General features: G+C 39.7%; 1 long non-coding RNA gene across 5 annotated transcripts in view; it reads right to left on the bottom strand.

Moving 5' to 3' along the window:
* LOC118144310 (uncharacterized) overlaps nucleotides 1-25,550 on the bottom strand; it is a 70,890-nt gene that overhangs the window by 31,301 nt on the left and 14,039 nt on the right. For 3 of the 5 annotated variants that reach the window (XR_013522384.1, XR_013522382.1, XR_013522383.1), the window contains one exon: nucleotides 1,168-21,626. This is a non-coding gene — a long non-coding RNA (uncharacterized LOC118144310). The remainder of the gene's footprint in view (nucleotides 1-1,167; nucleotides 21,627-25,550) is intronic. The other 2 variants (XR_008473934.2, XR_008473936.2) reach the window with 2 other exon arrangements.

Here is a 25,550-nt window from a genome sequence, read left to right as displayed (position 1 = left end):
TTCTGTCTTTGATGGTCAGTCTTCCTGCTCCATTAAAGAACATAAGCAAAGTTTATCTCTGCTGCCTGCCCATCCTCAGTGGTATCCTTGCCTCTTTGTGTGTGACAGCCACCTACTCTTCCTGGCTAGCTAGGAGGAGCCTCACTCTGGTGCCCACATTTTTCCATTCTTCTCTTTGCAATAAAAAATTCTGTCCTTCTTCCTAGTCCATCCAGGCCCTGGATGACAGGTCCACTCACTGAGCCAGGATACTGATAGCTAATAATTGCCTCGTGTGGTTTCCCCTTCCTAAGATACCTGTCTATTTTTAAAAGTCACTGCCAATATCTTTACCCAAAGAAATAAGTAATGTAGAAACTCCTTATAACCCAGCATGATGTGTTTGACAGGAGAGAAGGAAGAGTGTCTATTCATGTCTCTCAAATCCTAACCAGGATGTCTCTCAAATCATCCCTTATATGCTTGTATTGTAGAGGGCTGCCCAAGCAATGGGACATCCCTGCCCTTTCCATATGCACCAAGGCCAAACTCATTTACTTACCCACCTTTTAGATTCTATGGGGCCAAGCTCCTAAAGTAAGGCAGAGTTTGCGCTAATCAGAGGCACAACAAAACTGGGTGCTGGCAGCTAACGTTGCATGGCCTGTATGTGTCGCATTATGTTCAATTAAGTGACACGACTTTGCTAGACTTTCTTACAAATTGTCACACAGCAAAACGGCAAACATGCTATACCATTTCCTGGTATAGCAGGAAAACCAGATGATGATTATCTGGGTGAGTTCAGCCAGACAAATATCAAGTTTGAACCCCAGGCTCCAGGTACATAAACTAGGGATAACAATATCCACCATCCAGAGCTGTTGGGAAGATTAAATGAGGTGGTCCTGGAAAAGCATCAGGCTCCTCCTATTCACAGAAGGAGCCCAGCAAATGCTCTTCTTTCATCTTGACCTCCAGCTTCAGGATTAATTTCTTATCGAAAGTCCTTTTTACATGAACTCAAATACCCCGAAAAGTGCCTATTTTTGTCATCTCCATAATCACTCACGCTCCTCCTCCTTGCACTATTTGGGCGGTCTCTGGGGAGGGCCAATCCAATCTACTTCCCATCATTCTTTCATGCTGGCCATAGCAATAGATGTGAAAGACTTTATGCAAACTCACACTTGGTCAATAAGAATCTTCTGAGAACAGACCCCAAGCCTTGCACAAGGTACTATCAGGGCTCCTCCAGAGTAATGACAAGGATGGGTTCCATACAAAGCTTCCAGACCAGTTGAGAGAATAGGCTAAGGATATGAAAGACAGACATCAGAAGACAATGTGAGACTGTATATTATTTTCACTATGCATTGTGGGTTGTAGAATCTACATAACAATAATAATAGCTAAAGTTTAATGAGTGCTAACAGCAAACTAGGCACTATTTTAGGTACTTTACAAATATGTGTGCATGGTACTGTTGTTATTTTTATTTTATAAATAAGGAACTATAAGCAGAGAAAGGTCAGGTAATTCACTCAAAATTATGCAGTAGAGGGGCTGCCATCATTATTCAATTCAATAGAGATGTACAGAACACTGCACTGAGCCCAGGGCTGAGAGTGCTGGGTGAGTGTGAGATCAGGGCAGGAATCACATCTACCTGATCTTATTTCCATGGAAGACAGTTTGTTAATTAGCTGACTCATGAATAAAAGAGGGCTTGTTGGAAGACACAGGGTAGACTATAGAAAAGCAAAGTAGCAGCTACTCATGGTAAGCAGAGCAGGAATCCCACATACTAGAGATGAGATTGAATCTCAAAGTAGATGGGAACCAAAAAATTGACCTTAATGAAGCCCCAGCCTTGTTTTGAGGATAATGATGGATACAGAGAGATGGATGAAATAGAGGGAAATAATGAGAATGCCTTCAAAACTAAGCAATTAATATAGACCATGGGCAATAGGAGATACCTACAAATTCTTCAGCAAGGAAACAATTTGAGAAAAGTGCTACTTTAGAAAGAAGGTTCTGGCAGGACTGAAAAATTGGAAGGGAGTAGAATAATCCAGGTGTGAGGTCAGGATGAGATGAATTTGATTTTGCCAAATGGTTGAATTGGAAGGAAGAGCTACAAGGGCCAAAGTACAGAGAGATAAAATAATACAACAATTCATGAGCATCTTTATGTGCCTCAGCAAGGGGGTGAGGATGAAAGAACAAGGAAAGCATAACCCTTGGTGACCAATCACTAAGAAGACAAAAACAAAGTTGAGAGAGATCTGCCAAGGTGGTACTCAGGCATCAGACTGGGAAGGCATTAGTGGTGCCATCCCAGACCTAAGATCAGAAGGATGAGACACCAATATCAGGCATGCAAACTGATGGAGATACAACTTACATTTTTCTCTACACCCTCTATAAGTATTTATCTCTCTGATGAGATTTTAATCTTCTCAAAAAAAAGGAGCTATATTAATCATCTTGTTCAAGATACCCAGGGCAGTATTAAAAATAAAGAAATCATACAATGAATATCTATCACCAGTTTACTAAGTATCTTTAAATCCAACAGGAATTTCTTTCCAAAACTGTTACAATAACCTAGTCACCATTCTTTCATTATCATTTTACAGTGTCTCCTACTCTTTCTCTATTCCCTCACCATTCTCTCTCTACTCCTGATGAAACAGGTCTCCTACAGCTCCTGCCATCTGGCACACTGAGCCTCAGACAATTTATCAACTTATAAATATCATTTTTATTAAACTTTGAGAAAATTAACATAAAGAAAGAAAGAACAGTATGTGAAAGCTGAGAAGTTGAGAAAACACTGTGTGGTAGGTGTTAGAAAGGTATACTAGGTTGGTATTGAAGCTTGGGAAGCTGGGGCTTACATTCCACTCTTGACTTACTGTCTTATGCCTATATATTTATCTTCTTGGTGCCTAAATTATTCCATCTATAAGTCGAAGATACTCCGGTCTGACAAACTCTACAAAGAATAAGTCCACGACTCAGCCCAGGCTTCAGCACAGTGTTAGATTAATGGGAAAAGTCTAGGGTGGGTAGGAAATAAATATCCAGCACACCATCTCATAGATGATTATAAATTCAGCACAGGAAAGACAGGAGCTCTTAAAGCACTGCCTACTCAGTAATAATCTACAGATACATGAGGAATGATAAGATTTCAGTTAAATGGCTGATGAAGTTCCTCAGAGCATTAATGGCCAGTGCAATGACCCCCAAAACAAAAGAAATAGGGGTACCAACTCCTGAAGGGATGAAAAATAGGTTTCAATTCTCTTAAAGACCCCAATTGATTGAACTAACTGCCTAGATCCTTGTGTTAGGGACTTGGGGACTGTTCCTGGGATCACTAAGAATATGGTGCTGTAACTGATGGGTGATACCTAGCAGAGGGAAGGGAGAGGGGATGAAGATATGTATGCAACCAGCATTGTCTGGTCCTGTCCAAACCCCACCTCCATAATCATCATAAATATTCTAAAGGATTGAATAAAATTCAGAGAATGAGAGTAAACCTAATCTATGAGTGTTTCTTGAGTCATTACTAGTCATAGGGCACCATACATTACAAAGGAAGACTTACGGCAAAGGAAAAAGACTGCAGAGGAGAAAATTTTAAAAATCTGCACAACTGCTAGAAAATACCTTTACAACCTTTAAGGAAGTCATTTTACCCCCCTGGATTTTCATATGCTCCTCTGAAAATGGAAGAAAGGGATGCACATGCACTTTCTGTTACAAAATCCTATTTTGTTGTTGTTGTCACCGTTTTAATTTCCAGTATTTACCACTTACTTACCAAAAAATAATTTTTTTAATAAAAAGTTGCATCTCATCAAAATGCATGGATCATTTTTGGGCAGATAAGTCTACCTTGAAGACGAAAGTGAGAATGATCATAGTTTAACCACACTATCAATATCTCTGACATCCCTAAATCTTAACTTTTACCCCTTTTCCCTTCTTATAAAGTATCCCGTATTTATCTTCCACAAATGCTAGACTTGAGAAATACAAGGAACGTTGGCAGTGGCTGGTGAATTATTGACAACTGAATTGGGGCTGAAAGAGTGGTGATAGAGAAAGAGATAAATATTGGTTTCCAGATTTCAACTTGTATAGATGAAAGAATGGTTTAAAAAAAGAAAAAGAACTTGAAGAGCCCCTTAGTTTCAGATTTTTTGATCTTGAGGTGCTTATGAGATACCTGAATGAAGCTGTCCAGGTTGACATAAGTGTGAAGCTTGGAAGCAAAATCTGGGCCAGAGATAAGATTCAGGAGTACTTGGTATATTGATGCTAATTGATATAATGAGAATGGATTAGGGCAGCCAGGCGAGAACGTATACAGATTGGGAAAAGTAGTTTGCTTAGGATGAAAAGAATGTCAGAATTTAACTAGTAAGCAGTAGGGGTCCCCTGAAGAAAACCAAGAAGGAAGCGTCTTGGAGGTGCCATGAAAACCAGCAGAGTGAGGCATCAAGAAAGCCAAGAGGACAGAGATCTCAATAAAGTCATAAAAAAACAGCAGAAAAAGCCAGAAAGATGGGGATTTTCTTAAAAGTCCAGTGGATATGGTGATTTGAAGACATCAGGGCTGTTAGTAACAACTATTTTAGCAGAATAGAGTGAGTGGCTACAAACTAAAGTGAAGAAAATAATATTTTACTTTTATTTGGAGGAGGATGCAGGGTTGTATGCATAGAGTCCAAAAGATGGAGAGAAAATAAATTCTATGTACTTGCTCTTTCCTGTTGCCTGCAACTGGATAAAGGTGAGCTATTTTTTTATTTACTGGCATGAGTCTATCAAAGGTTAATTTCAACTGACTCATTGCTGGGAGAACTGACAGGCCACACTAAGAAGAAAATAACTTAACATCTCAGAAAGTGGAAGCCTTCTAAATCCCATTTCCTTGTCTGCCATGTTACATTTGTCAGATTTTAAAACAGTCGTTCAGCCTCTTTGTTGATCCATTTCCTTAGCTGTAGAATGGAAAATAATTCCCTTTTAATTGGATCCTAAAGTGCTAAAGGCCTTTCAGACCGCCCAAGTCTGCAGTGTTTAGTGACAACGTCCCAGCACAGAAATTTCCCAGCTACATTGTTCTATTACTGAGAAAACCATTTCTTTCCTCATATGAAATAAACAACTCAAATGCTCAAGATGTACCTTTTTGTGGGTTTACTTGGCTTTGGACCCCAAACTATCTCTTTGTGTCTACAGTATGTGTCTACAAAAGTAAAGCAGAGAACTGAGGAAATGATCCAGAGAAATCAGCTCCCAATGCAACGCTGCCTCAGCCTGTTCGTTTGTTCAACCAGAAAACTTTATAAAACTAAATTCCTCCTGCATAGGTTAGAGCCTCCAGTTTATTGGGTCTGTGCAGGTTCATTTGCATTCTCTATTTCTTTCCTCTTGAATTTCAGCCTCTACCAATTTTGTATCCCCCAGGAGCTGTCGTTAGCAGCCATACATCCTCTCTTGTAAATAAACCTCAACTGTCTGCTGGAAATTTCCACTTGCATATCCAGCCACCTCACCAAATGCAACACACCTAAAATCAAACCCATCAATCTTTCCCTCAAACCTTGCTCCTTCTCAGACGCTTTTATTTTTGTCAATTGACATCATTCTCCTCATCACCCTGGCTCAGATCCTCAGCATCTTCTCTGTACCCTTGCTCCCCCTTGTCTTCTGTATCTATACTCCAAGTCCTAAAATATTTCCATTGAAGTCCTCAACCCATCTGTCCCTTCTAGCTTCCAGTTTTTCTTATATGTCCCAGGTGTCAGACACCATACTTGATACTTTCCACACCTCACCTCACTTAATTATGATGATAACCCAATTGCAGAGATTGATGGAACTTCCCCGCATTCTGTAGAAGGAAGAATTGTGCTTCAGACAACTATAACTGTTACGGACTGAAGGTGTGCATCCCTCCAAAGTTTGTATATTGAAACCGTAGCCCTCAGTGTGCCTATGATTGGAGATAGAGTCTGTGAGGAGGTGATAATGGTCAAATGAGGTCATGAGGGTGGGATTCTAATTCAACAGGGATGGTGTCATTATAAGAAAAGGAAGAGACACCAGGGTTTACTCTCTGTACCACGAGAGGGCATGGAAGGAAGGCAACCATCTGCAAACCACAAAGAGCATCCTCACCAAGAACCAAGTCAGCCGGCACCTGTATATTGCACTTCCCAGCCTCCAGAATTGCAAAGAAATAAATTTCTATTGTATAGGGAACCCAGGCTATGGTATTTTGTTATGGCAACGAGAGCAGACTAAAACAGGGATTATGCCTGACTCACTGCTAAGGAAAAGAACTAGTCTCCAAACCCAAGACCAGTTCTCTCTAGAGAGTGTGCCTGAGCCTGCACACTGCACAGCCCCCTGGGCTGCTATCTAGCACAGGCCCCCATAGCAGCACAGGGAAGGCTCGGGAACAGCTTCTTGTTGCCCACCTTGTTTCATGTCTTCCTTGGCCTCCTCCAGTTAACCTGTGCATGTCAGATTTGCTTTCTTCAAACACTGCTCAGATCACATCATTCCTCTGATCAAAGCTTTCAGTGGCTCCCCACTGGCTACAAGATCAGGTTTAATCTCTTTAGCCATCCACGTTCCCTTTAGTCTAGCCCAAGCCTTCTTATCCAGCCTGACTCCACTCACAGCCTATCCCAAAGGTTTGCTGTTGTGCTTATCCAAGTGCCATGAGTTATTTGTCTGTGAGTTGCAATGAGGGTAGGGCCTTGTCAGTCCAATCTCTGCATGACTAGAGTCTGGCACATAGTAAGTGCTCAACCAACAGCTGTTGGGTGAGGGGTGAATGAATCAGTGCCTGCCATTCCTCTAGCTTGCTTGCTTGCCTATAGCACCAGTCACTCCTCCCATCTGCAACTTGCCAGGTGGCAGGACCAAGCTCAGATCCACCTCAACAGCAATGGCCTCTCCAGCCACCCCAGCCCACCATGACCTCCTCCTCCTCCTCCAAGCCCCTCCTCAAGGAATTTCTATCCTAGTAACTCACTCAATATGTGTCACTTACTGATGTGAACCAGCATGGTTAGCCATGCCCAAGAATGTTCATTTTTGCATTGTCTGTAATAGCAAACAACTGGCAATGATCTGTGGCAGAGATTGTCAGCTGCCTCCCAAAATCTCTATCCTTCTTCCTTAGGATAAAAATACTGATCTTTAGTTAAGCCCATTGCTGCCCAGCTAAACACAACAAACAAACAAAATGAAACAAAAATCTACTTGTCCCATCTTTCATTGCAGCTACTTATGGACACAGGGAATACATTTTGATCAATGAGATGTAAGGAAACTTGTGTGTACAACATCTGGGAAATGTAATTAGGGACACAGCTTTCTCTTTCCTATATTCTGTCCCATTGCCTGGAATTCAGATGTAATCTTGGAACTCTAGCAACTACATTGGACCATGAGGACAAGGACATGAAAAGGCAGTGAGCTGAAAAGAGCTTGGGTATCTGCCAGTGTCTTGCGGTGTTACGGCATCCCTGTACCGCCTGCCTCGGCACTTCTTTTCAGGAGAGAGAGATGAATGTCTATCTCGTTTGCACCACTGTGATCTAGGTTTCTCTATTTCATGCTGCCAAGCTGGCACACACTGCAAATGCCCATTAGTAGAGAAATGAAAAAATAAGATTAAGCAGGTCAATATGAAGGTAGTTAAAAGAAAACAACTAAATCTATCTACCTACCTCTCTATTTACCTATTTGAGAGAAAAATACGTGCATCACAATATTCTTAAGTAAAAGAATAGATTTGGCTGGGTGTGGTGGCTCACACCTGTAATTTGAGCACTTTGAGAGCCCAAGGCAGGTGGATCACCTGAGGTCTGGAGTTTGAGACAAGCCTGGAGGACATGGAAAAACCTGTATCTACTAAACATATATTTTTTAAAAATTAGCCAGGTGTGGTGGCAGGCACCTGTAGTCCCAGGAGGCTGAGGCATGAGATCACTTGAACGCAGGAGGCAGAGGTTGCAGTGAGCCAAAATTGTGCCACTGCACTCCAGCCTGGTGACAGAGTAGAACTTTGTCTCAAAAAAAAAAAAAGATTCATTTATTACTTGTATAATAACAAATGACAAAAGCTTTCATTATAAAAATTGTTAATTATTTCTACTCTGTATATACCTTGCCCACTCCACAATCTTTTAGACTTCCCAGCGGCAGAAAAAATAACTGACATTTTTTGTGTGTCTGTTGTTCTCTCTAGCACATAATAGATCCTAATATTTGACTGGTGAAAACCTCCAGAAATTTGTCAAACATGACTATGTCTATAGAAATACCAGCAGTAAATGGGGACTGGAAATGGGGACTTAAAAAATGAGATCTCTCATCCTTAATAATTGTATAGTCTGAAAGATCATTCACTCTCTGTTATCAGCTCTAACATAGATGATATTATGCTCCATTGACTGTTAAAATGTTTTACTTGTCTTCCAGTCCTCTACTCTCCACCAAATTTAATTCACCTTCCAGTTTAAAATAAACAAGTGTTTTGAATTCTCAAATGTTGGTGGTGAAGCTCAATGGTAAGAAAGGCTGAGGGAAACAAAGGCATGAAAAGGGATGGCATAGCATTGTTTTATAATGTATGGTTTGAGAGAGAAAATTAAGACTCATTATAGATCTGCCAGATTCAAATCTACTCTTCCACTATGTATTTAGTGATTATGTTCCAGAAAACAAGATTTGCTTCCATCAGCTGTGAAAATCCATCTTAATTTTGTACTGTTCATCAGCAGACTTCGTTTGGGACCCATTGAGAGGTAATAGGGCAAAGCAGAGAAGTTTATTGGAAAGGCCACCTCTTGTTTATTTAATAATTATACATTTGACATTTGGAAATTCCTCCTTGTTACTAGTCATTTAATTAGGTGCCCCAAAGTTCATAAAAAATCATAGGTTTAACTTCAACTTAAAATATCTTTTAACTCCTCTTGCTCTGAAATTCGATCTCATCTACTGTAAATGCAATTACATCCCTGACAAATGACTGCTGATGGTAACAGACTTGATTTAAAGGAGAGAAATCTAAACACGCAATGATCTGATTTTTTTTTTTTAATCTGTGTGTCCACAGAAAGAAGGTGTGGAACAGATAAATCAATAATTTAAAAAAAAAAAACCCTAATTGTTGACTTAACATTCAGCAAATCATTAAATAAAGCTGGCATTAGTGGAGATTTACATAAATAGTCTGAATGGTGGGTGACCTTCAGGAAAATTGCTGTTAAGACAAAGGTCTTTGCATATCTCTTCAAAGATGTTTGACAAGAGAATGATTCTCTGCCGCATGTCTTCATTTATTATAGGTTTCATTTAGATCACCGGGAATTCTGCTGAACTATGTCTCTTAGCTAAAGCCAAAAGTATCTGGTGATTTTGGGCAGTTTACAAACATACATATACACAATACCCAAAATAATTATGTCTAGAAGTGCAAATTAGAAATAAAAAAGGACTTTTTTTGTTTTCTCATGAGCAATCAGTGATTTTCAGAGAAAAGTGAGGATGACCTTAATTGTGAAAGCACTTTTGGTAACAAAGGGTACTATAAAAAGGTGGAATATTACTCTAAATTAGTATTTCCCAAAATGTATTACTAAAAACTTTGGTTTATCAATGTGCTTCACAAAAAAAAATAATAAATTCTGTGGTCAAAAGTATATGAAATATGATGCATAAGACGTCCTTTCAAAGATGGTCACATTACCACATGACATTCTATAAGCATATTAAAGGCTCTGAAAAGTCCTGCAGTAAAGCAACCTGTGTAAAGATAACCAGATATTCTTCCCCAAAATAACTTGTATCACTATTCCACTTTGAGAAAATATGCTCTAAATTAAGAGTTTAAGGTTGGGTTTTCACAATGCATCATAATCCTCAACTAAATGCTATTTATTATGAAGGTTATTTATCAAATGCCTGCCAATAGTTAAAGCACCACAGGAAACAAGAGGTTAAAAAAAAGAATAAGATCATGGCCAGGCTCCATGGCTGATGCCTATAATCCCAGCACTTTGGGAGGCCGAGGCAGGTGAATCACGAGGTCAGGAGTTCGAGACTTGCCTGGCCAACATGGTGAAACCCCATCTCTACTAAAAAATACAAAAAAATTAGCTGGGCGTGGTGGCATGCACCTGTAATCCCATCTACATGGGAGGCCGAGGCAGGAGAATCACTTGAACCCAGGAGGAAGAGGTTGCAGTGAGACAAGATCATGTCATTGCACTCCAGCCTGGGCAATAGTGTGAGACTCCATCTCAAAATAAATAAATAAATAAATAAAAGTAAAATCATTAATCTCCAGGAGCTTATACTCAAGTAAAAAGCCTAACGTGCAAACACCAAATTAAAATGTTGCATGATAAATACAGGCAACAATTGCCATACTTAAATTGAACAGGGGAGGTTTCAGAGTCGGTGACATTTCAAGCTGAATCTTCAATAAGTAATTGGATTTCATTTGAGAAGAGATTGGTGTTTGGAATTACAAGGCACAAGGATGAAGGGACAGAAAACTCAAGATGTTCTGGGAAATAATGAATGGACTAATTGGCTAGAGTAGAGATTTTGGGTAAAGGGCCTATAGACTAAATGCTGGAAAGCTCCCCAGCAGTTTCAAAGAGAGGTCAGACTCTGAGGATGCTTGAATGAAAGGCTAAGGAGGGTGGACATTATTAGGTAGGCAATGTAGAACACAGAAGAGTTTTGAGGGCAATATGATTAAAGCGCTTTGCAGAATAGTTTGTAATGCTGCTCTCAGTCTGGAAGTGCAGGCACCAGAGGCTTCTCAGCCTCCACTTGGATCACAGCAATATATAATTTGAGATCTTAAACAAATTTGTGTTATGAAGGTTCAAAGAGTGCACATTTTATCAGATATATTTTTGAGCAATAATATGACACCACAAATAAAAAATTCCACACCCTGATCTCATGTGACAGCTCACAGTCAAAATTTTGTTTTATTCACAAAATTATTTAAAATATTATATAAAATTAGCTCAGGTTATATGTATAAAGTATACATGAAACATAAATGAATTTCACGTTTAGATTTGGGTCTCATCCCAGTATGTCTCATTATATATATGCAAATATTCCAAAAATCTGAAAAACTCCAATATCCAAAACACTTCTGGTCCCAAGCATGTCAGAACACCTTTCAACCTATTTTTCATGCAAGGAACAAACTGGCAACTCCATATACTTAAAGACCAAAAATAGGAATTATACTATTTGATTTTTAAACCCAGTGACATTTTGGGTTTTGCTTCAAACAGTTTTACTACCACAATTACCTCACCTCTACCAGGGTATTGACCAGGAATTTGTAATTGTGCTTGATAGGAGGGTGAGACATGGACAATTCTTTCAAAATTACAATAAAACGTAGGCAGTCTGTTCATAAAATCCAGAATGGATCTCTTCCTACAAGGGGTGTTTCACTGGGAAATGAAGCAGTTTTATCTAGGTAACACTCTATGGACTTCCAGAACAACTGATCACCTAACATATTCAAAGTCTCAATTAATTCAAATAATTGGTGTAAACAAGGGTTTGGGGTAATTTACTAAGTAACTAAAGATTACTGTTTTGTTCTCCTAGTCCTTTGTGCTAACATCTTCCTGAAATGAGTTACCTCGTACTGCTGCCTTATCCAGTGCATCATCTAGATCAGTGATTCCCAAACAACAACCGACACTCTATATCTGAATCATGAGCAGAGCTTCTGAGAAACTCAGATTCCAGGCCTGCATCTATCCCCACCCCCTGCCCATCCTGATTCTGTGTGGGTCTAAGTGAAATTTCAGAGATATTTTTTAATTATCCAGATTTTGGAAACCACTAATCTTGATGATAACTGGATTTTTCTTAGATGGTCCACAATATTGGAAGGGCCAGAAGAACTCTAACAATACTGCTATGATAGAGACAGGGCTAGGTGGATACCAAACCCTATCCCTTTTTCTTCCTGGGTACAGAGCTAAGCTACATTTCCCAGCCTCCCTTGCAGTTAGGTAAGGTCATGTGACTGGCCCCTGGCCATTGCAATCTGAATAGAAAAGCTGTGTACCACTTTCAACCCTGGCCCCAAATATCTTCCCAGAGAATCTTCCACTGGCTGCCTTCCTTTGTTTGCCAGTCAGGTTCCTCAGACTCAGGGGAGAACGGTGAGATCCTAGAGGAATATCAGAGCCACAGGACAGAAATAGTTCAGGTACCTGAATGAGTATGCAGAGCAGAGCAACCCCCACCACTGACTCCTATTGGATTGTGGGTAAATGAGACATTAAATTTTACAGTTGAGCTAGTGAAGTGCAGGGATTCTGTCACAGACTTTAGCTTACCCTTACTAAAACAACCACATTAATGTTTTTTTCAGACTTTACAATAGACCGTGCATTTCAAAATCATAAAAAAAATATGCTCATATTTTAACATCTAACAAAAAGGCATTAGACCATAGGCCATATTTAACCTTTAGAAGAAACTCTGATATGAACTTATTTATTCTATGGTTTTTCTTTTTCTTTTGAAAGTGGAATATGGAAAAGGTGGGGGGAAGTCTGGCTAATTGAGAGCTTTGGGTAATAAGATTTTAATGTAATAAATTTTTCTAACAGTTACAGGAACAAAAATGAAATAAAGTAACTAATAAATCTGAACTTTCAGAGACCAAATGGATACAGAATGAAAGACTGTGAAAATCTAAGAACTAACAGAATCACATAACCTACAGTATTCAAAAGGTCACGATATTTACTACTTCTGAAAAAGTCTGTAGGAAGAAATTCTACTACTGAGCTCATCATTGTCCTTATTTCGGTGGTAGTTTTGCAGTATAATGTAGAATTATGTATTAACGAAATGTACCATTTTCAACCCTGGCCCCAAATAACTTCCCAGAGAATCTTCCAAACTGGCTCCCTTCCTTTGTTTGCCAGTCAGGTTCCTTAGACTCAGGGGAGAACAGTGAGATTATAGAGGAACACTGGAGCTAAGGGGCAAAAATAGTCCAAGTACCTAAATGAGTGTGTAAAACCCTCGTTAAGAGGACAAGATGAGGAGTCAGACAGAGCAGGGTCTCAATCCCAGCACTTCTGCTTACAGGTTAGGAAATCATGAATAAACTCACTCCCCGCATCCACACAATGTTGAGGATATTAACTACTTCATTAGATTGATATTAGGTTTAAATGGGCTCTAAGGCACATTGTAAATATTTAATATTTGCTTGTATTAATATTAGTATAGTTGTTAGTTGCCCTTGTCTTTTTTTTTTTAGGAAAATTAGTTATTGTCTACATACACAAGGAAGATCTTGAGAACTTATGAGCCATCACCAGCTAATATCTTTCCCAAAAGAAAGACAAGGGCCCTGGTAGTGCCTGGAATTCTATAGGTTAACACTGTGCTTGTAAAGCAACTACTGTGCTAATGTCTATGCGTCTTTATCCTTTATCTGCCAACAGTGAAGACCAATAGGTCTTGGGCAAGGATCACTGGTACTTAAAGCTCCTCTGAAAATGGTAAAAGTCTCCCTGTTCTTAGGGAAAAGGTTGGTTGCCTGTCATGGTCCTCCAATCTCAGCAAGCTTGAGCTCATAGCAAAGCCCCTCTCAAACACACGTGATCCATGAGAGGGAGCCGAGATAACTTGACTGGGTTGCATCCACCTCCCTCTGCCTGGCCAGCTGGAGACAGCAGTGGGAGCTGCCACCTCATTTCTTTTGATAAGCTACTGAGGAGACACAGTGTCTTCCCCAGTTTTCTAAGTTTTAGTTTGAAAATTGAATTCGGGAACTTGTCAACTCTGACAGCAGAGCTTTAAAATTCAGTTCAAAGACAATCTGCTTGTACTTTATAAAATCCATCTTCTGACTTCAGAGCAATAGGATTTTTCAGAATCTTCACTATGGAGGGAATGAAAAACTTCAGTTTTCCTTCTTTCCAATTAAACTTGGGTTTTTTATCAAAACAATTACGATTTTTTTCTCTTCCTACACCAGTTCTTCTCTTCTAAACTGCCTCTTTCAGCAAACAGAGCTCAGCCCTACATTTCAAAAGCAAGGCTGAGACTTTTGTGCAATGCAGCCCTTTCTCATGGGCAAACACTGAGGATGAAAATAGATAATACACATGAGATTAATCACAAGCCAACGCTGCACAAGTGACAGGATCCATGGCACTTGAAGTTTTAAAAATAATAATAAGCAGTCTATAAAAGAACTGACTTCCTTCCCTAAAGTTATAAAAGTCTTAGCTGGCAGCAGAGACCTCCATCGGAGGCTATATTGAGAGGTAAAATTACCAGGACTCAAAGGGATAGGTCAAAACCCTAAACATGGCAGGGAACCAAAGGTAAAATCACGATCCAATGACAGATGGCAAAGGCCTGTCAATGCCCGGGAAATTACATGGTGAATTTCTTTTCTGACATTTCATTCACACAAGAATAACAGGACCCTGAAGTTAAACAATGACATTCCAAAAGGAAACACCTCCATGGATGACACTCCTTGCATAGATCAGCCTCCAGGGCATACACCCAAACCAGAATTTCATATTACTTAGGTGTGTGTGGGAGGCAATGGGGGAAGGACAGGAGGGAAGGAGAAAATGGGGAGAGAGCAGAGAAAGTGGAAGCCAGTATTTCTGCAGAAGGAGGAGGGAGGAGAAAGGTGACAGTCAGTTCATTTCTGTTCCTTCCCAAAGGACTTGAGCTTTCAGTTCATAGATTTTTTTCTTAAGTGACATTTGAAAGGTGCTGCTATCATCCATTCATTTGGGTTCTGTTTGGCCTTTAAATGTAATATTTCAACTGAGAGTTCAAGCAGGTGGGGGCGGGGGGAGGGTTAAGATGTTTTCATGAAAAGCACCCAAGCCAGACAGTTCTATTGTCAAGAAGACCTCGTTGAAAGCAGGAAACATTAAAATTAGTCATTTCAGCTAATTTCACCCCTCGGGTCTAGGGACTCATGAAAAACAAAGCCCCATTAATTCCAAAGGCAACCCCTAAGTTTTAGTTGTTAATTTCGGTCACGTTGCCTTGGTTGGAATGATGATCATTAATTATTCCTTTATGAAGATTTACGTTCAAATTTGTCTCAAAATGACTAGAACAATGGATTTTAACTGAGTATAACTAATATATTATGTTAGAAGTCAATTCCTAAAATAAATAACAGAACAGGTTTCACATTGTACAGCATAACAAAACACACACACATGCACACACACACACACACACACACACACACACTTAACACCTCCAAAAACTTCACCTTTGTTCTCTTCTTCTTTAGATAATAAACAGAACTGCTTGTTCCAGGTGATACTGAATGGCCTATGCACCTCCCTTCACGCCAGCATAGGCATAACCATTTCCAAAAGGTGATTATAAACAATATCTTATATTCTGATGTTCCTTCCTCTTGAAACTTCAGACTAAAGAGATTGAGTTTCCCCAGTGAGTCTCAGAAACACAAAACAGGATGTTTAATTTGTTTAAGTTTCCAGAGCAATTTACCGGAGACAAAAATAAAATACCATGGCATTTTGCTGGCATCTTAAAAAAAAAGAAACCTTGTCTTGGAAGCACAATGAACCTCATGAGATCTCAAACACGAACCCTCTATCTGTATGCTCACATATTTTTATGATTTTGTTCACTGAAGAACAGTTTAACATATTCAAACCCATGCACTTAGTGAAAGAAAAGCTTCCAAGAAAATAGGTATTTTTATGAGGCAGCCCCTAAGGTCTCCAGCAGCTAAACAGACGTATGTAGCCACGTACAGTCCCTATTCCAGCCGTGGTAATCAAATGACTATGTTCACTGGATCATCTCAATTTGAAAAAAGGTTCTGCTGTTTAATCAAACAGAGCACCAAGCTCGGTGTCAGCGCTGAGTTTTAAAATCTTTAAAGAAAATTTCTATGCCTGTGAGTAAGGTATTATCATCTATGCTTTCATCATTTTTAAATCAAGCTTAAAATGAGAAGAATGATTTTTTAAAGGGAAAAGAAATTCTTTATCTGTAGCCCTGGCTTAGATATTGTGCAAAACAGCCCAAGGAGGTCAAAGGCAGACATTGTTTAAAAAATGGTGGGTCACTTTATTTTTTTTTTAATCTTACTCTTCAGGATTTTCACTTGATCTGCAGCCATTGATGCCCTACCAGCCTGGAAAATGTTTTATTTCCTTGCTTTGCAGTGAATTCCCAGGCAATCATTTGCTGTATTGATTCTGTTCATCATTGCAGTGGTCGCTTGCCCTAGGTCCCTGGAGGTCAAGGCAAGAAACCTATTATGTATGGGGTTCTCTTTTCTACTGCTTCTGTTTGCTCTAACTCGACCCTCAACCACCAGAAAGCTACATAAGAACCATATTTAAAATTTGTAAGGTACTGTCTACTTAGAAGGTGCCAGTTGACAGACGTATGTTAACAAACTGTCAGCTATTCCACATTACTTTAGAGCTCTTTGATTGCAAGCAACAGAAAATTTCCCTGGCTAATTAAAGGGAAAAGACTGTATCAAAGGGGGTAAGGTGGAGCTCACAGAACAGATCGAAAGGCAGAAGACCCCAGCACAGACAAAAGTAGGAATGAAGAAAGGTCTGAGGAGGCCTAGCTAGCAGGAACAACGTGACAGTCCTAACTAGGTGCTGCTACTCAAATAAACAAGTTCAAGTCATTTTTTGAGTTTGTTGTTTATATAATATCACTGAAGTTTCTGAATTCCAGAAGAGAAGGTCCTGTTGACACTATTGACATTTTGGACCAGACAATTCCTTGGTGTAGGTGGGGCTGTCCTGTGCATTGTAGAATATTTAGTGACACCCATGTCCTCTACACACTAGATGCCAGAAGCACCCCTACCAGCTGATACAGAATGTCTCTAGACTTTGCCCAGTGTTCACTAGTATGCAAAATTACCCCCAGTTGAGAACCTCTGGCTTAGATTTAATAAAAAACTGCCCACCTCATGGCTTACAAAAGGCCAGGTACCTTGAGGTACAATCCCATAAGACAAAGAAAAGATGGATTTGTTTCCAAAAAAGAAACTGGGATACTCCTTCCAAAAGATAGGGGAATTAATGCTTGCTGTCCATTTCAAAAACAGTAAGTTGAAAGCTGAAGATTATGTTTGTTTAACCCATGTATTCAGAGAACAGAAAAATATTGAATTAAAAAATATTTGAAAACAAATCATAGAAAAAGTAATGCATCAAAATGTTGTATCAGTCCTTTACAAAGCTTTGGATGGTTAGAATTCATGTGCTGAAAAAGCATAATCCTGGTAAAATTGGTGTTTTTTTCTATTTTTATTCAAATTATCTGTTTCCCTATCTGCTTTTAAATCCTGCCAGATCTTTTTCCAACTCTTGGTATCTATGGACTTGTGGTAATTGACATGGCTAATTTAAGGGAAACTGATTCCAAATCCCAGAGAACACCCAATGCATCTCTGTATTAATTAGTCAGCTAACTCTGTTGGTTCCAACATGGTGCTAATGAGAACAAAAACATAAATCCAACCCTCATGCCATATGGGCTTGTTCAGCAGCCAGTCTGGAACCTCACTCTAACCAGCCAACTGATAAATGTGCATGGCTTTTGGTGGGGATGGAGTAGGAGAGAGCACGGATGTGTTCAGACAAATCCATCCCCATATCCATATCTCATGCAGCATACCCTCACAGGGAAGGGGCTATTCTTTTATCCCTATAAAATACAGAGCCTGACACATGTTCGTCATGGTATCTCCTTCCTAACACGTATGATGCTGTATCTTTTCTCTTCCCCCTCCAGCTCTTAACTACTCACATCAGAGGCCTTTGCTGCTTCCCTTTTCTTCTATTCATTAACATTTCTTAAAAATCGGAGACAGAACTTCATATCCAATCTACCTTGACTCCGAATTCCCTGATCCTACCATCAGAAGCAAGATGGGCCTGTCTCTTCTTCCATTATTACTTCTGACAGCCCCAAAGAAATCATTTAATATTCATTTCAGTCTTCTTTTTCAGACAGTCTTAAAAATCAGTTTCAAAATTTTTCTTCTTGATCCTGTCATTTAGCACTGAAATGGCCCAAACTGATGACTTGGGACGTTAGTGTTTCTCCCCTCTGCCTTTAGGGTGTCAGCTCTAGGGTGAATCTGTTCTGGTCTGACTAAAGCTGCCTTTCATTTCAGTGTGGTTGTTTTTCACTGAGAAACATGATTTTTTTTAAAAAAAGCTGTATAGGTAGAACAACTTTCAATTATCCTTTTCTTTAAAAAACCTGCAGTAAAAAAAAACAGGCAAAACACTCTGGCTTAGAAAAAAATCAGGTTCAATAGGTGAAAAAGAAAAAGAAGAGACCTAAAATTGCAGTTATTCTAAAATCTTCAAGAGTGCCACTTTAAAACCTCTATTTTCAAATAGTACATTAGTAACAGTAACATCATCTTATTTATTGATTAAAAAAGAGAAGGCAAAATAGCCATTCATGAAAAGATGCTAAAAGCTGCAAGGAAGCCAAGAACAGGAAAAAAAAAAAGCGTCTGAAAGAGAGGAAAGGTAATGGCAGCTTTTCTAAAGCAGAAAAAAAGTTCTTTGTCTTTGCTGCCATTCTGTGAACAGCCTAGAGAGCTCAGTTCATTGTCATTGTCCCTGCCCTTCTTCCTTGCATTGTTTTGCTTTTTCAGGTTGTCTTGAATTCTCCAAGTAACATTATTAGACTAGAGGGATCAAAAACCACCAGAAGGACCAAGGGGTAAGGAGGGTACCTGACTAAATGAAACGCATCCAGCCCATTTTATTCCTTAGCCTGTGTGGTCTCTTCTTAGCAAGCAGAAGAGGGTTTTAAAAGTAAAAAATGGAACAGATATGACATTAAAAGAGAGTTCTGGACCATGCAAAACAGTACTCTAGCTCAATAACCATAACCAGTTTTTGCTCTAAGAATCACTCTGCTATATTTGTAATCCCACCAGCTTGTTATTTATATATATTATTACAGTGTCCTAATGGACCTCCCCCTTCCATGACTCTGACTTGCTTAAGAAAGAACATACCTGCTAAAATGGTGAGAGAACAAAAGCCATCAGCCTGAACTGCCAGAGAGAAAAACGATCGGATTTTTCTTATAGGATCAAAGAGTAAAAAAATCATTCTTTCTGGAACTGTGGAAAATCAAACATGGGGACTTAAAAGTGTCACCTCAGGAATTAACACAAGAATGTGTGTGCCCAGCCCCAAACCACTTTCTGAGACGGAAGAGAAATTGTAGGAACCTGACCACATCATAGCAAATGTAATCAAATCGACTTTGAAAAGGCAGGATGTGACTTGGGGATCCTGGATCCTGGATCTTTTCTGCCTGCCAAATATGTGACCTTTCTGTGCAAAGGAGGTGTCTTGCTAGTGCCACCAGGAGGCCACTCACATTAAACACAAGAGTATTGTCCCAGCTTTCTGGTTCTGATTGCATGAAGTCAGCCCATGACTGCATTGGGCTAAAATCACTGAATGTAACCAAGGGAAGGTGATAGTACTATTGTTTGGATGTTTATTGAACATCAATAATGCATTACACTCCATCTGCAACACAGAATTAGATGCTGCCCCTGACTAGGAATTCATTAATCTACATGGATATACAGGCAACCAGGGGATGCCTTGACAACAAGAAGGGAAAAATAGGAACTGTTTAGATTATCGACTTTTTAAATAAATGAATCGTCTTTAGAGACTGTGGTTGTAGTTGGGCGAAGAAAAATTTTAAGACAGATCCTGAATTAAGTCAGACAGTGAGAACACGGGTTCTGTAGCCACAACAGAATTCCCGAAAGTTCTGCCAGACTTTAAGCAAAGCTAATAGAAGAACATCCAGCTTTTTAAAATTAGGTTATGATTCATTCTACGAAAGTTTCATTTATTTTGCTAAGAAATTTACTTCTAAATTCTTGCAAATAACATTAGCTCTTTGAATGCATTTCTAATTGAATTAGAATTACAAACACTGCAAACTAGACTCAACTGCCAGAGACAGAAAATTTGTACTACCTATGTAATTAACACACATCCTTAGGCTCACAGGCAGTACTGACCAAGAAATAAGACCCTCAATTGGGATAACCCACCTTTAATCTAGGATGCCATGCTTTTAGCTTGTTGGTCTTTATCTCACATTTCCTTTTGATACTTCGGCATTTGTAAAGCTGTCTTAGATTCTAATAAAATGAATCTAATGCAAGTTCAATGAACAATCACAAAACATATTGACTGACAGGTGACTTTAGATGTCACCTAATAAAACCTTCCTCCAAAGTTGGGAAGCACCCCGGACACATTCCTGATAACCTCTGCTTAAGCACATCCACTGACAAATGTCCACTTCTCAAGGCTCTCCTGGGTCACTCACCTTCAATGGTATAGGATCTCATATGGAACAGGCAATATTTACAGATGAATAAGTAAGTTCTAAGATATATTAGTGGGGGAAGAGTAAGAGGGAGAGTATGTGTTTATTTTAGTTGTCTCTGCTTTGCTGAAGCATTTGGTTTTCTGACGCTTCCATTTCAAATATGCTATGTAACTCCATCATCCTGTGAATTCTTTCCACTATACTACCTTCAAATGTATTCTCTAAATCAAAAGAACGATAGCACCAAAAGTCCCAAATGCTTATGATAATTCCTTGCAAATTACCCATCAGATTTCAGTCCATATCTATTCACCTAAGAAAATGTATGCCATGAGCCTCATGGAGTCAGATGGAGAAAAGCACTTTGGATTTTCTATCTGCCTTAAAATTTCAAGTCTGGCATTCTCTAAATGGGAATGGTCCTGATCAACAACTCCATAGGTGACCAGTGTATTGATACCTATTTATGGAAGATATTTTTGGTTAAACACAAGGCTACTTACTGGTGGAATAGAGAAAAATATATATATATATCAGATGATGTGTTTTCTTGTTATGAAAGATCTTCTACAGTCTTACTGACTAGACTAATACTCGAGGAAACTAGAATACATGAGGCCATGAAATAAATCATTAAGCTAACATTTAGTTTTTTGAATTGAAATGGAAGAGGGATACATGTATAGATTTGCTAATTACACTTCTGCTCCATACAGACTAGCTCTGAATGGCTCATCTATGGCTTAACTTGACTTCAGGGATATTTCTTCAAGCCCTCTCTCAATTCTTCTACACATTTAGCAAACAACATTTTCAAAGCATGGTTTCTTACAGAACACACTCTGTTCTGGTGGCTGCTCTCTCTCCTTCCCATCTTGGAAGACACAAACACGAAAGTTAAACACTTTCGACACCTACCCTGTATTAGTTTCCACAATCTTCCATGCCAGTATGGAAATAAGCGTCCAAAACCTAAAAAGCTTTTTCTTTTAAATAGATGGTAAACAGTTTTAAATACTTACAAACAGTCCCTTTCACATCCTGTTGCCAGCTTCTTTGCGTATAGCATTAACCAGCGGGAAAAAAATAAATGACAGGAAAAAAAATAGCCCAAAGTGAGCAGCAAGTGGAAGCTGGAAAGAAAACATAGGAAAGAAATATATGTAAATCATTGCCTGAACCCTTCGTGCTTTCTCTTCTTAGATTTTAGCTTTACACAATTCAATTTCACACTAAACACAGCAGAGATGGCTGAGACAAAGGAGGAAGACAGTGAATTGTTTAATGTACATTCTGAAAGAAAATGATGCCATTCCTTTCTGAGCAAATGCATATCAGCTTTCCCACCTCTATAAATGAATAAAATTATTTTTGAATAAATAGTCACCATAAATTTAGATGCTGCAAAAATAAATCCCCCAGACGTTTTGTGTAGCTTCGAGAGTAAAAAGCTGCCAAGGCATTTACTCTGAACATAATACCGTACTCTACAAGTACGATACATTGAGCACCAAATACAACCAAATGCAAAATATTATACGGAAGATGGAGCACATTTCGTGCCTTTTAAGGAGACATAAGGCCTTGAGTGCAACCTCTTGGGAACATAAAGTCAAGCAAATAAACTTGTTAATACATGAAAAAAATAATGGATGCTGTTTGCTTGACTCTGGAGTTAAAACTGAAGAGAATCAGAGATTTTTCAGTTGGGGCAAATTAACAACATTGGGTTTCAGTTTGTATTTTTTTAAATTAAAATATCATAAATGTTAACTTGTTGTTTGCAAATAATGGATTTCTATAACATCTAAGTAAACATTAAATATATTACGTAACAATATTTCCAGTTTTGATACCAGGAATCACAATTATAGATGTTAGAGACCCCTTATAGAGCTTGGACAAAACTATAGAAACTTAAAAAAAAAGAAAAAAAACTGACAAAATTTTTTTGAGACAGCTGTGCCCTCTGGAGGTGGCACTTGGGAATTGAATAAATCGTCCCTAAACCAATAACAATGACTTTCCTAAAGAATTGAACACGCACTTGGAAATGCAAAGAAGGCTTAGAAGGTTTCATTCATGTTCCTTTCTTTGTGTCAAACCAGTTTTCAATGAATACTAATTTAGAATTTCAATTTTAAAGTGTTCAAATGGGCACAAAACATTTTAGTAGAAGGGATTAAAAGCTTGTGTTCAATATCTGGAATACAATGATTAGAAACTTGCCGAATATTATGTAAAGAAAGAACAGTGGTTCCAAATCAAATATCCTCAAAACTGCTTTCAGTGAACTGCATGGAGCCATGGCCTGGCCTCTTCCTACCCCACTTCCCCCAACTCTCAGAGACAACTGAATTTTTTGTCCTATCTTTTTAGAATAAATCACCACCTCTGCTTTTTCTTTTTATCTGTCTTGTTATACTTGATTCCTAATAAATGGAGCGAAATTTCACCATCTAGGGAATATATTATTCCAATGAAAAAAAGTGAGAGATAAACATTTCTTGATGGAGTTTTAGAGAGAAATTAATAAAGTTGGCTTTGTGTGCTCAGAAATTCAATAGGCCAAATAAAATATAAATGATAGAAATAATTATGGGGATAGGGGAAGCGAAAAACATTCCCCAAAGTAGATTTTACTTGTTAAAAGCAGAACAAAGCTGCCACTTTTAAAGGAAGTAGGGATCTTCTTGATTCTAACTTTTGCCTTGGATGTGGGTGAATGTTGTGTTTTTAAAGAAACTAGAAGAATTAAGTAAGGTTGCCACACCGGGGGAGAGTCTAATTACATCGGCTTGAGGAGAATAACCCAAATATCAGTGGGATGCAATTATCTCAGCAAACAGGTTCCCTGAAGCTCGAGGAGTGCACGGCCTGCGCAGCCAGGCGGGACTGGAACAAAGAAGGTTCGGAACGAAGGAAGCCAAGGTCCCCGCTTCTCACTCATTTGGGCCGCGCTTGCGTCTCAGGTTCTGGCCGTTGTCCCAAAGGCAACTTCACATCCCAAGGCCACTTCCTCCCTCTTCCCCTGAGGGAAGAGATGGACCTAGAGTTCCTAGAGAGAGCCTCCCTCTTGCTGGCTTCCCGCTGCCTCTGGTTCCAACTCGGGGACAATTCTTAACTCAAGTTCTCCTGCTCCTTCTCCCCAATTGTGCCCCCGACCCCCCGCTCCTTAAAGAGGCCAAGAGGCCTCCCGAGGTACAAGAGGTCTCAAGGATGACTGCCCTGAAGCCCACAGGTGATATCCATCCCCCACTGAAGGTGCGCGCTCGGCATCTCCAAATATGAAAGCAAACATGTAAAGACAGGCAGATAATTTGGGGCTGACATAGTCAGCCCGCGTCCCGCTCTCCGTCTCCCAGAGCCACGCACCTGCTCGCACCCCTGCGCAGGTCCGCTCACCTGCGCGTCGGCTCGTGGGGCCGCTGCGCCTCCACCCGAGTGCCGACAGAGGGCGCCCGTGGCGAGCCTCGCCGTCCACAGCCCGCTCCGCGGTGGGCCTGGGTTTCTACTGAGGTGCCCGGTAGGGCCAGGGGGACGGCACTGTGGTCTAACAGGGAAGGAATCTGGGTTTCGGCTATCAGGGACGAATTATTTAACTGGTCTGAGGCCTCAGGCTCCTCATGAAAGGAAATGACCAGAACATTAATATTTAAGCAGTTAACAGTTAGGATTGTATCATTCATTCATTTATTCATTCATTCACAAGAAATATACCTTGAGGTCTCCATCGTGTTTCAAGCATTGTGGAAACACGAGAGGTTCCCTAGCAATCAAATTAGACCCAGCCTCTGCCCTTTTGGAAAGTACCTTTGAATGGGATTCACCTGGGGTAGCGTAAATGGGGCTTCACATGTGGGTCCTCTTAGCTCACTTCCCAGGACACGCTCAGCCTTCAGAAAATATTGGTGCTTATTAATTATTATGAAGTGCTAGTGTCAACATCCAGTTCTTCCTCCTTCTGCAGTACAGGGGTTTAGTTCATTCCTGGTCCCCTAGAGCTGAGCGCAGCCTTCCTTGTGTTAATAGCTCAATGAGAGTTTGATGAATGAATGATGTGATTGAATAGGCACATACCTTGAATCCCTAGGGTGGAAGTAATGGAAAAGAGGAAACCTTGCCACCTATAAGACAAATAACACTGGGGCTGGAGTGGAGCCTCCAAGGTAACTTTCCTTCTGGAACGGGCCTTGCATATTTGAAAGACTGGCCACTTTCCCAAGAGAAACGGAACCTCTTTCAGCTAAGAGAGATGTGGACCTGCTCAGGCACCAACCTCCAGCCCAGAGCTTCCTTATTAAGAGCTTCCAATGACACAGTGTTAGCTGCCCCCTGCCCCCTTTTTAGGTATGTTTAGGGGTTTCCAATGGTTTCAGGGAACCAAAAGCTTTCCCTTGGAATTTTCCCTCAAAGGAATGGATCAGAGATGACAATTTAAACTATGGAAGGGTGTCTTATCTTTGTAAAAACAGATCCTGGAAAAATGGGAATCTTCCTTTTAACTCATTACTAAGTGTTTTAAGGTTTTGACTTCTCAAACAGCATCTGAAGAAAGGCAGAGTCTGTTTCCTTTTTCTATCTAGCCCAGCTGAGACTGATTTTTTTCTTTAAAATAAATTTTAGAAAGATGTATTAATCTTCCATTGCTATGTAGCAAATTACCACAACTTTAGTTCAAAATACCACATATTCATTATCACACAGTGTTTGTAGATCAGGTGTCTGGGCACCAGGTTCATTCTTCAAGGTATCATGAGGCTGCACTAAAGCTGTTAGCTAGCTGCATCATCATCAGGAGGCTATACTAGGTAAATAGGCACATCTATAGTCCCTTAGGTTATTAGCAGAATTTATCTCCTTGAGGGTTGTATGACTGAGGTCTCACTGTCTTGCTAGCTGTTGGCCAAGGATTACTTTCAGCTCCAAGAGGCCACTCTGGTCCTTGCTATGAGGTCCCTTCCACAGACCCTCTCAAACTCCCTTATTTCTCTCTCTCTTTGCTTTGAATGTTTCATGTGTTTTTTTAGTTCCAGGGTACATGTGCAGGGTGCGCA

This window comes from Callithrix jacchus, chromosome 9, assembly GCF_049354715.1.
Source record: "Callithrix jacchus isolate 240 chromosome 9, calJac240_pri, whole genome shotgun sequence".
Taxonomy (NCBI): Eukaryota; Metazoa; Chordata; class Mammalia; order Primates; family Cebidae; genus Callithrix; species Callithrix jacchus.
The sequence above is the reverse complement of the archived record's forward strand: the minus strand, read 5'-3'. Positions and strand labels throughout refer to the sequence as shown.